At 46.1% G+C, this 12,495-nt stretch overlaps 2 non-coding genes across 2 annotated transcripts; both read right to left on the bottom strand.

The window, feature by feature from the left end:
* Positions 1–7,490: 7,490 nt before the first annotated feature.
* TRNAC-GCA (transfer RNA cysteine (anticodon GCA)) lies at positions 7,491–7,562 on the bottom strand. Its single transcript has one exon. It is a non-coding gene; the product is annotated as a tRNA-Cys (tRNA).
* A 3,373-nt stretch (positions 7,563–10,935) lies between these two features.
* TRNAC-GCA (transfer RNA cysteine (anticodon GCA)) lies at positions 10,936–11,007 on the bottom strand. Its single transcript has one exon. It is a non-coding gene; the product is annotated as a tRNA-Cys (tRNA).
* Between the last annotated feature and the right edge of the window lie 1,488 nt (positions 11,008–12,495).

Genomic DNA, 12,495 nt, shown 5'->3' with positions numbered 1-12,495 from the left:
GTAATTTGTGCTTTATTTCTCTCTCTCTTTTTCTTTAGCAGTCAGGCAAAGAATTTATCAATTTTATTCATCAATGATTTCTGGAACATTATACAGAGTTCCTTGAGAACTGGTTGACAAACATTTGCACCCTATGAAGACCACATAGAGTTTCTCGGCTGTGGCCAGGGGCAGAGCGCCCACAGCTGGGAGACAAAGAGGACTACAGTCTGCAGCAATGAGGACCAGAGGAGAGAGGAGTCGCCAAGGGAAAGGACTCTGGGCATTTTCAGAGTCTCTGCCTTCAGCAAGCACTCCAGCCGGTCATGGTTCTTTGCCCTTTGGGCTGAGTGACCTGAACCTTCACTCTTGAACCAACTTAAGCAAATCACATTTATGGCTATATAATGGAACGCCCAACAACTGCACAATGCACATTTTCAAGTGCAAATGGAGTATTCTCCATAATAGTCCATATGCTGGGCCATAAAGTTTGAATTAAGTTAAGTTGTATGGGGTATGTTCACTCCCCACATTAAATTGCATATTAATGATAATATATTTAAAAGCTCACTACTGTCAAGTTGATTCCACTCATAGCGACTCAAGAGGCTAGTGCGGAATGCCCCACAGAGCTTGAAAGACTGTGCGTCTTTATGGCAGCAGACAGCCTCCTTTTTCTCTCCTGGAGCAGCTGGTGAGTGAGCCAACGTTGCGGTTAGCAAAACCAGTGCTTAACCCACTGGGCTAGCAAGGCTCCAGAAAATCCCCTATTTTTGTCAATGATGCACACTTGTAATTAATACACGAGTCAAAGAAGAAATCGGGAGAATTTTGCATTTCAGCCATCGAATTGGTTCTCACTTATAGAGACCCTATGTGAGGCAGAAGGAAGCACTGTCCAGTCCCAAACTTATTGGTAAATATAACACAGAACAAAAGTTGTGGTATATACTAAAGTAGTCCTTCAATTGGCTTCAAAGCTTGTATTAGACAAAAAGAAAAATTAAAATGAATTATCTACAGTCCTACTTCAAGGGGCTACCAAAAGAAAGCAAATTAAATAAAAAATAAATAGCATGAATGTAATAATAAAAATCAGAGATCAATGAAATAAAAAATGGACAAACAGAAAATCAATGAAATCATAAGGTAATGTTTAAAAGATCCATAAGGTTTGTAAATATGGAATAAAAGGAGGGAAAGTACTAGAGATCTTACACACATGAAAAGAATCACAAGGGATATGACTAATTACACACCCATAAATTCCAAATCATAAATAGAATCAGCAGATTCTTTGAGAGACCCATTTACTAAAATAACACGAGTATCCAAAAGAAATCCATTTTTAAAAATTTGAATTCAAAATTTAAAAACCTTACAAAGCAAACCCCATATTCATATAATCTCACACATAAATTCTATCAAATATTTGAAAAGGAAAAACTTCCAATTTTACATATATTCTTTCAGAAAAGAGAGGAAACATTTTCAATTTGTTTGATAGGATCAACAATATGCATATCAGAACAAGTAATAAACATGAAAAGAAAATTGTGTCTTAATAAAGAGACCAAAACTATAGGAAATGAATAATGACCGGACCAGGTTAATCCTAGGAAAGCAAGGTCAGGGTGATATTCAGAAAGCAATAACATAATCTGTCACATTATCAGACCAAAGAAAAGTATATAATGATCTCAATTGTCACTGCCTGCTGGTGTTAATTCATGGTGACTCAACTGTACCAGAGGCCTTATAGAAACAGATGGTCAGCTCGTCCTCCTGAGGAACAATTGGGTGGGTCAGCTGAGCACTTCCCCATGATGGCACCAGGGCTCCTGATCATCTCAATAGAGCCAGGAAAACCATCTGACAAGATGCAACGCCACCTCATGAGAAAGCTCTCAGTGAAGTGCACATGGAGAGACACTTCTTCAGTCTCACAAAGACGTGTCTGAATGGCCAACAGCTGCTCCTTCTGTACTCAGTGCAGCCATGGCTCGGGATCCCAAGAAGCATCTGAAGCGCCTCGCTGCTCCAAAGCATTGGATGCTGGGCAAACTGACTGGTGTGTTCGCTCCTTGTCTGCCCACTGGTCCCTACAAGCGAGAGAATGTCTCCCTCTGATCATTTTCTTAAGAAATAGACTCAAGTGTGCTCTGACAGGAGATGAAGTTAAGAAGATGTGCGTGCAGTGGTTCATTCAGATTGATGGCAAGGCCCAGACTGATAGAACCTTCTGCTGGTTTTCTGGGGGTCTTCAGCCCTGACAAGACTGCAGAGAATTTCCATCTGGTCTGTGACCCCACGGGCCGCATTGCTGCTCAACGCATGACACCAGGGGAGGCGGAGTACACGTTGTGCAGAGGAAGAAAGTTCTTTGTGGGCACAAAAGGAAGCCCTCACCTAGTGACCCAGGATGCTCATCACACTTCACAGTAAAATACTAATAAACATTTTGACCTAAGATTTTTGCAATAAAGAAAAATATAATTTATCCTCTCACCATACTTGTTCAATCTGTACACTGAGCAAATCATCAGAGAAGCTGGCTAGTATGAAGAAGAGCATGGCATCAGGATTGGAGGAAGGCTTACTGAACACCTGAAATGTAGCTGAAACAACTTTGCTTGCTGAGCGAAGAGTCTTGAAGCACTTGCTGATAAAGATCAAGGACTGCAGTCAGTCTTCAGGATGGATCACAACTCAAGGTAAAGAAGGCCAAAATCCTTACAACTGGACCAGTAGGTAACATCATGATAAATGGGGAAAAGATTGAAGTTGTCAAAGGTTTTATGTTGCTCGGATCCATCATCAATGCCATGGAAGCAGCAGTCAGGCGGCCACTGGCATCAGTTAAACTCACTGCACACGAGCTCGTTAACGCGCGGAAGAACAGAGATGGCACTGTGAGGACTAAGGTGGCAGTCGGTGGTACTTGCAATAATCTTGTCCAGCACTATAATCCAAGTACATCAATGCTTCCATCTTCCTTATTCCATGTCCAACTGTCACATGTGTATGAGGAGATTGAAAATATCATGGTTTGGGTCAGGTGCACCTTGGTCCTCAAAGTAGCATTCTTCTTTTCTAACATTTTAAAAGTTCTATCTGTTGGCCTGCTAATTGCAGGGTCAGCAGTTGAAAATCACTAGCCACTTTGCTGGAAAAGATGAGCCTTTCTACTCCTGTAAAGAGTTCGTTTCAGAAACCCATAGGCCATTCTACCCCGCCCTATGGGACGGGCGTAAATCACAACTGACTCCATGGCAGGGTTTGGTGCAGTAGACTGACCCAATGTAATGGATCATTTGATCTCTTGACTGCTGCTTCCATGAGCACTGATGGTGGATCCAAGCAGGACAAATCCTTGACAGCTCCACCTTGTCTCCATTGACCATGATGTTACCTATTGGTGTTCCTTACATTGTGTTGTAATCCACACTGAAGGCTGCCGTCCTTGATCTTCAGCAGCAAGGGCTTCAAGTCCTCCTCTCTTTCAGCGAGCAAGGTGGTGTCATCTGCATACTGCAGGTGGTTAATAAGACTTCCTCCAATCCTGACACCACACTCTTCTTCATATACTCCAGCTTCTCAGATTATTTTCTCAGTGTACAGAATGAATAAATATGGTGACAGGGCACAACCCTGTTGCACACCTCTCCTGATTTTATGCAGTATTCTCTTCAGTACCTGGCAATATTTCAAAGATATGTGTAAGGTTTTCAACAACTACTTCCTCTCAAATCCTTATACATGGCTTGCAAACTGCCTATGAAGTGGGCAGCCAAGCCCCTCTTTTCTGTTCTTAGTCTGGAAGCTCCGCCAAACCTGTCCACTTTGGGAACCCTGCTGGCATTTGAAATACCAGTGAGTGGCATAGCTTCCAGCATCGCAGCAACACACAGGACACCACAACTTAAACACTGACAGACTAGTGGTGGAAGCAGAACATTGTTTTAATTTTCTTCAGCATCGACCTGAACTTCATAGGAGCAGTGGCCGTCTGTTCCACAGTCGATTCCTGGCCTGGTTCTAGCTGCTGCTATTGAGTTCTGCACACTCTCTTCCCACGAATGGAGTCAATTTGAGAAGTCCATGTGTAAAATCAATTTTCGTGTTGTTGGAAAAAGGCATTAACAATGAAGATGGTATTGTCTTGTGAATTCTGTCATGGGATCTCCAGCTTCATTTCTATTGCCAAGACCATATTTCCCAAGTACTAGGCCTTCCGTTTTGTTTACAACTTTTGCATTTCAATTACCAAGAATTAGCAATGCATCTGGATGTATATTGGATCACTTTCAGACGGAAAATGTTGCTAGCATTCTTCAGCACTAGCTTTAGTGATTGGTGCATAAATTTGCATAACGATTGTATTGACTGAATGTCCTTATATGGAAATAGTTATTATTCTATCACAGACAGCATTGTACTTTAAGATGGTTTTTGAAATGTCCCTTTTGATGATGAATGTAACATCATTCCTCTTGGATTTGTCTTCCCCAGAATACATAGGAAGCCATATGATTTTCTGATTCAAAATGGCCAATGCGAGTTTATTTCAGTTCATTAAATCTTAGAATGTAGATATTTATGCACTCCACTTCATTTTCTACAACTTCCAAATTTCCCATATTCATACTTCCAACATTCCAAGTTCCAATTATTAGTAGATGTTTTCAGCTGTTTCTTCTCATTTTGAGTCATGCCCCATCAGCTAATGGTGATCTGGGAGATTTTATTCCCTAAGACTTTACTTCATCTGTGTTATTTTTTTTTTCTTTCTTTTTTTCTTTTTTTTTCATCTGTGTTATTATGGTCAACTCTACTTTGAGAAGTCAGTTCTTCCTCAGTCATATTTTGAGTGCCTTCCAACCGAAGGGGCTCATTTTATGGCAAAGAGGAACGTATTTATTTCACGTAAATTCGTAAAAATACTTTTTTTGGCAGTCGTCACATAAAATGTCTGATGTTAAAAAAAAGAAAGCACACAAAGGAAAGCATGAAAAACAGTCCCAAAATGTTAAGATTTTATTTACAAAGCTTCTTTGTTGTACAGAAAGTAAAAATGTGGGTACAATCTCAGTGTAACTGGCAGCCATGAGTGGTTCAGACTCACTGGTCACAGCTGCCCGGGCTACAGCGGAGTCTCACACGGACACCTAACAACGTTTACAATTGTGGTGGGTGAGGTCCCCAGGCTTGGTGGTGGAGTTCCAAGCGGGACTAGAGAGGAAGGTGGAATGTCTCAGGAACTATCCGGAACAGTTCTTTTTCTGCAGGCTAGTTGGGGTCTTAATCGTCTTCTCCTTCGTCATCTGTTTCTCTCTTCCGCTTTTCACCTTTCCCGCTGTCCTCCTCCTCTTCCTCTTCCTCCTCCTCTTCCTCTTCCTCCTCATCTTCTTCATCTTCATCAACTTCTCCATCTTGGCCAAACTCTTCTTCCTCCCCACTGACTTCGTCTTCATCATCTTCCCCTTCTACATCTTCATCTTCGTCTTCATCCTTTTCTTCATCAAAATACTCCTCACCATCCTCATCTTCCTCATCTTCTCCTTCTTCCTCCTCCTCCTCCTCATCTATACCGTCCACCTCAGCATCAGAGTCAGGGGCTTCCTGATCTTCGGGGTCATAGCCATCCAGGTAAGTCAGCTGGGGCAAGAGCTTAAAGACGCTCTCTCGGTAATCATTCAGGTTGGTGACCTCACAGTTAAACAGATCCAGACTTTTCAGACATTCCAATCTTTTCAAAGGTTCCAAGGTGCTGATGTCTTTCAGCTTATTCCCACTTAAGTTTAGATGTGTGAGGTTTGGAAGTTTCTCAGCTAACATGTCCAGACCACCGAAGATTCTATTGTCACTGAGTTCAAGCTTTTTCAATTTTGGTAGTTTGGCCACCAAATTACCACAAATTGATAGGCATGTTGTAGAGACCCGATAGGATCACCACCCCAAAATATCAAATCAACAACTAGTCCCAAATTTCTTGAGGCAAAATCCTTCTTCATCCATAAGCTTGTGAAATGTAAAGTTCAAGTTGTCTGTTTCCAAAGGACAGTGGTGAAGCTGGTAGGAGGCAGACATACCCATTGCAAGTGGGAGAAATAAAGGCACCAGGTAAGTCCAAAACTGCACAGAAAAATTTATCTGAGACCTTCTGGACAAAGGTGCCCTGGATTATGGATGCTGACCATGCTCTCAGAATTCTGGGTAGATGTGCTTCAGTCATGACCTTAGGTTCCACCTTCCAGACCCCCTGGGACAACAGACCTTGTTTGACAGTTGGGTCTTGAAGATGGAGGAGGGTGGGTTGTTATCTTAGCCATGTGGTATCTTATGAAAGAGGAGAGCAGACACTGACATAAACAGAGGAGGCAGGGTGACAACAGAGGCAGACCCTAGGGATTTCCAGAAGCGAGCAGACTGGCATTGAAAAACTTCTCTCAGAGCCCTCAGAAGGAATCAGCATGGCTGAGCCCTGGGATTCAGACTTTGTGATAGGTAGGTTTATTGTGCCAACCTGACTGATAAGAGAATGTGGGATTAATCAGGTGGCAGTTTGATTGGAGGGCAAAGAGATAAATGGCTCAGCAAGGCCAACCCCTCTCTTGCTTTCTGGTGATTGTACCAGCGTGTGGCAGATTTAGCTAGTTCTCTGCCTCAACTTGTAAGTTTCACTACCTGTGGGACAGCCAACCCATGGATAAGAAGTTGCTAGAGCTTGAGGTTCCTTTGAGAACTGCTTTGACACCCTGTTGGTGTGTACATAGCTTGAGCTCGAGGCTAGTGGATCCTGTCATCTTGCTTTGCTTGAGGTCGATATCTCATCTGGGCCTGCTTTACTAAGCTCCTGAGCTGCTGATTGTTGGTGACCTGCCCTGCTGTTTGGTGCCTGTGGGCGGACTCTGTCAGCCTTGCCCAAGGGAAGACTCACTGTCTGTTTCCTTGACTTTGGATCTGGCAGTCCTTGTGAGTTGGAGGACTTCCAGTATATTAACTGTTCTACGGAAGTGAGTCGAACTGAGCCCTCTATACTGCTGTGTGGACTAATTAGCTGTTCTATTCCTTGGTGCTGCATAAGTCTATCTATCTATCTATCTATCTATCTATCTATCTATCTATCTATCTATATCTATCATCTATCTAATAATAAGTGTCCTGGTTTTGTTTCTCTAGAGAACACTGCCTAAGACAGACTTGTAGCCACAGGTTTGGGAGACAGTCACTTCCATTGTTTAGATCAGTCACTGTGGTATCTTGATCAGGCGCCCTGAGAACCCGGATGGTGGCCTTTGTGGAGGAGGTGAGCACATGTTGGGGAGATGAGAAGCACACACAGCAGGGAGTCATTGTGGCTCCCCTTGTGCTCTCAGCCTGGAGTGGGAGGCTCTGTTGGGCTTGTTCTTTAAAACCCCAACCTGGGAGGGGGTGCTTCTAAACCTCCATGGGGACCCAAATAGAGAGTATGTGGTAGTGGTAGCTCTCAAAATGGCACATAAAGAAGGGGGCACCCGGATTTGAACCAGGGACCTCTTGATCTGCAGTCAAATGCTCTACCCCTGAGCTACACCCCCTGGCATGCTAATATAACCTAAGTATTGCCTTTCATTTGTGAGGTCGCACTCAGCTCTGTAATATTAACTGCTGTTTCCTCTGGGACTAGTGTGACTCATGACTAGGCAGGCGTTTTCCCTCAGCTCTATGATCTTTCAGGTCCCATGGCCACAGGGACTCTCCACAGAGAGGAGGACTAATAACCCATTCACTTTTGGCTTTAGGCCAAGAACGGGCCCAGGTCCCTAAAACAGCCCTTCTCTGAGACCTGGGCCTTTCTCCCTTCAAGCAAGACAAAAAGAGGCTGTGTATGTGTTCCCTCGGTCTTCCATAACAAAATGCCCCCACGTGGGTACCTTTAGTGACACAAATGTGTTGTCTCACAATCCTGGGAGTCCAAGGTCAGAGTGGCAGGCATGTGGATCCCTCTGAGAGCTCTGAGAGAGACTCCCTTCCATGCTCCCCTCCTAGATGCCAGTAGCTCCAGGTGCTCCTTGGGGTTCCTTGGCTTTCAGCGACAGCACGGATGGTCAGATACTGCCCTGTCTCTGTCTGTTTCCCTGTCTCTGTTCTCCTCTTTCATGAGGACAGCAGTCCGATGGATGAAACCCACCCCAACTGTTACAACCTCGTTTATGGAAAGGATGCCACTGTAGAAGAATCAATGCAGCTGAGCTGTGGTGTTAGAGAAGAATATTGAAAGGACTACAGAAGAAAAAAAAAGTACTACAGACGGCTAAAAGGACAAACTGTCTGGAAGAAGTAAGGCGCCAGAGTGTTCTTTAGAGGCAAGGATGGCAAGACTTTGTCTTTCACCCTTTGGACAGATTGCCAAGAGAGATTAGTCCCTGGAGACATCGTGTTTGGTAAAGTGGAGAAGCTGTGAGAAAGAGGAAAGCTTTCCTCTCAAGGAGATGGACGGACACAGTGGCTGACTCAGTGGCTCGGGCACAGGAACAATTGTGAGGATGGTGCAGGACTGTGCAGTGTTTTGTTCTGTTGTGCGCAGGGTCACTCTGGGTTGGAGCTGACTCGATGTCACTTAGTGACAACAGTGGGGGTCCCACCCTTTGGCATTCTAAAGATCACGGTCTAGCCTCTGAGATTCAGGTAGTTCTCCGTCCCATAACACTTGCCTCTTCAGTTTCTGCATTCTGCTTCCTTGGCTCATCATGCTTCTTGGGCTAGCCTGGGATCTGCCCTATTAACTAAGTGTTACAGAGCTATTTAGTGCTACCAATAGGTGCTCAAAGGCAGGCCACTCTGCCAGGAAGCTTTGGCCGCCCAGAGCCTCAGCTGAGCTATGGCTCAAGAGGCTAGCAAGTCTAACTGCTCTGACAGATGCCTGCAGGCACTCAGCTCCCCAGGGAGCCTCTTACTCAAATGCACTCAGCTCTCTCTCCGCGGGTCAGCTCCTGCTTTTTCTGGTCCCACTTGCTTGCTTCTTCTGCCACATTGCTCTGCCGATACTTTTCACCACCTCTGCTGTCCTTTGGTCCCAACTCTCCGTCTCTTTTTAGCCCTCACCCGCATCGTCTCTGATGTCTAAACTCCTCACCAACAGTCTCTTCTATGCAATCTAGGCTGTAATGCTTAGGTACCTGGCAAGCCCTCCAGCCTCCACCTCTACCCTCCTCCACATTTTAGGAATGTGCGGGAGCAGCATTGCAGCAGTAACAGAAGTACCCCAGACGAGTGGCATTAAGGAACAGAAATGTTAGGATGCTGGAAGGTAGGGTGTCAGCTCTAGGGCGAGGCTTCCTCTCTCTGATGCCGCAGCAAAGTATCCTCGACTCCTTCCCACAGTGTGGGCCCGGGCTCCTGGGAGAGCTCCGTATGTCTCGGGATCCATGTTCCCCTGGGTCTGGGAGGTTCTCTGTGCAGAGACCCTGGATTCAAGACACACTCTGGTCCTGGCTTTATTCTATTGATGGTAAGGAGATTCCTCTGATCTCTGCTTTTTGTTTTACCTCACAGAGGAAACGGACTCAAGGTAAGGATTCAACTTGGAGATTGTATCCTACCTCATTAACATGACTGCCTCTAACCTTTCCACATGTAACAACGTGGGGGGTTATCACATCAAAGCTCAAGATGGAAGTTAAATAAATAATCCTGAGTATCATGGTCCAGCCAGAGGGCACGTCGCTTGTGGGTCACACTTCAATCTATAACATTCAGCCCCTAGTGCTCCCATGGTTAATGTCCTTGCCACATGTAAAACACACCCCATAATATCACCCAATTAGAAAATCAACAGCCAGTCTCAAATCTCCTGGGGCAAAATTCCTCATCATCTGAAACCTGTGAAATGTGGAAGATCAGCTATCCCCAAAGGACAGTGGGGAAGCTGGTGGGAGGAGACATACCCATTACAAATGGGGGAATAAAGGCACCAGGCAAGTCCCAAATTGCGCATATTAAATTACCTACGACTGTCAGAGCAAAGGCACTGCCCTCTGGATTATGGATGCTGGTCACACTCAGATTCTGGGTGGATGTGTGTGTTAGTCTAGGTGGAGAGGAGAAACAAATCAGGGAGACTCATCTGTGTATGAGAAAGAGCTTTATCTACAAGAGCAATTGAATATTGAGTAAACACCCCAGCCCAGTCCAGATCAAGTCTATAAGTTCAATGTTAGTCCATATGTCCAATACCAACTCATAAATTCTTCTTCAGACTCACAAAACACATGAAATGATGCCAAATGCAGGATGATCACAGGCCAGTGGGGGGATAATCTTGTGGATCCGGTGGCAAGACGCATCTCAGCACTGGCAGGGGTCTCCACTCCAGCTCAGGACACCAGTGAATAGTTCCATGTATCTTGTCAGCGGCAATGGCTCCCTGGGAGTGAGCAGAGAGAGAGAGTGTGTGTGTGTCTCACATCCAAGGAGGAATACAGGAGTTCCCAGAATCCTCAGGAGAAGGCCATGTCCACACAGAGACCTCATGAGTTATCACCTGATTGACAGGCTAGACTCCACCCTTTCATTCTTAATCCTGTCAAATTGGCAAACTATATTATATAACTACCACAGAAGCAGACTCCAGGGCTTGTCAGAAGTCAGCAGACTGACCTGGAAGAGCTTCTCTCTCAGAGCCCTCAAAGGAATCAGCATGGCTGAGCCCTGGAATTCAGACTTGTAGCCACAGACCTGGGAGACAATCATTTCCATTCTTTAAAGTCACTTACTTTATGGAATCCTGAGCAGCCCTAAGAAAACCAGACGGTGGGCCTTCGAGGAGACTCACCTTATGCACTCAACCTGCAGAGGGAAGCTCGATGAGCTTGTTCTTTCAAACTCTAAGCACAGGGGACTGCTAACACTTTGCTGGGGCCCAGGTAGGGAGTAGATGGTATGGCTTTCTCTTCACTTGGCACATAAATAAGGGGGCACCTGGATTTGAACCAGGGACCTCTTGATCTGCAGTCAAATGCTCTACCCCTGAGCTACACCCCCTGGCATGCTAACATAACATAATTAGGATCTTTCACTTGTGAGGTAGCTCTCAGCTCTATCATATTAACTGATGCTCTCCTTTGGGACTGGCTGACTCAGGACTGGACACCTTCCCTCAGCTCTGTGGCCTTCCAGGGCCCATGGCCACTGGCACCATTAGTTGAGAGGACATCAAAGAAGCTGCCTGCACAACACAACCCATCCCATTGGCTGCTGCCTTTATGGTTTGGGCCCAATGTAGCCAATGTCTTCAAATCAGCCCAACAGGCCCACCTGGACCCCAGACCTGCGCCTTTCTCTCTTTGATTGAAGACAAAACTCGCCGATATGTACTTCCTGTGTCACCGTGAAAAAGTACACGAACATGGGGACAGACATGTATTTTCCCCCAATTCTGGAGGCTGAGGGTCCCAGCGGTGTGGCAGCCATGTTGTCACTGCTGGGAATTCTGCCCCATGCCGCGCTCCAGGCTTCTGGGAGGCAGGAATGGCCTGGGGTTCCTTGGCTGGCAGCTAGAGCATCACATGGTCAGAGGGCCTCCTTTCTCTGCCTGTCTCTGTGTGTCTGCTCTCTTCTTCTTGCAGGACGGCAGTCAGATGGGGATGGACCCACCCTACGTGTTGTGACCTCGAGTTTGTGGACCTGATGACCTCATCAAAGAGCCTGAATCTACGCAAAGTGAAGGCGACAGGTACTAGGGTGTAAGATTCCATCTTGGTGATGCCGTGCTGCTATAGCAGAGATGCCACAAACTGGGGGCTGACGAGGGAGAAGTGGATTCCTTTACAGTTTGGAAGGTTAGACATCCCGAGAGGGGACCAGTGCCTGTAGGAGGTTTTCTCTGTTTGTCTCCTCTGAAGGGTGGTCCGTAACTGCTTTCAACATCTGCCGGCCTGACGTTCCCTGGTCGTCAGCATCTTGGCTCCAGTCTTCCTCGAGGCCGCAGAGGTGCTCCCTGCAGGGCTGTCGGCCACAGAAGTCCCACTGCACTCCATCCTTTCATCCCTGGAGCTGCTGACCTCCCTCTTTCAAGGGCTGCTCTCTTTCCTGTTGTTCTATCTCTAATGTGATCAATTGAAAGGAAAGAAGGCTCACGAGCTCTGAACAAGTCGGAAGCCAGCAGAACAATGGACAGTCACTCTCAACTTGAGAACAAGTCTCTCTTCTCTTCAACCCTAGGCAGTGGCCCTGTCTCCAGACTCTGGACCCCTGAAGTTAGTCCCTCCACTTTGGACTTCAGCTCCTCCTTCCAGATCCCCGGTGGCAAGTCTCCTCCTGGTTAAGGTGGCCCTTTCCTCCGAGTGCAACTGAGTGGTGAACCCGCCCCATTGGCCCTGGCAGGCCCAGATAGTCTGCCCCATCGCTCAGATCTGGGCAGCAGATCTGGCTCCATGCCTGGCGCTCCTGAATGGGAGCCCGTACTCTAGATGCAAGTGGGTGAGGCCCTGCCTGTCTGAAACCTAGGAGACTATGGCCAAACCCTTTGAC

Source organism: Tenrec ecaudatus, chromosome 9 (assembly GCF_050624435.1).
Source record: "Tenrec ecaudatus isolate mTenEca1 chromosome 9, mTenEca1.hap1, whole genome shotgun sequence".
In the NCBI taxonomy this organism is placed as follows: domain Eukaryota; kingdom Metazoa; phylum Chordata; class Mammalia; order Afrosoricida; family Tenrecidae; genus Tenrec; species Tenrec ecaudatus.
This window is presented reverse-complemented; position numbering and strand designations above follow the sequence as displayed.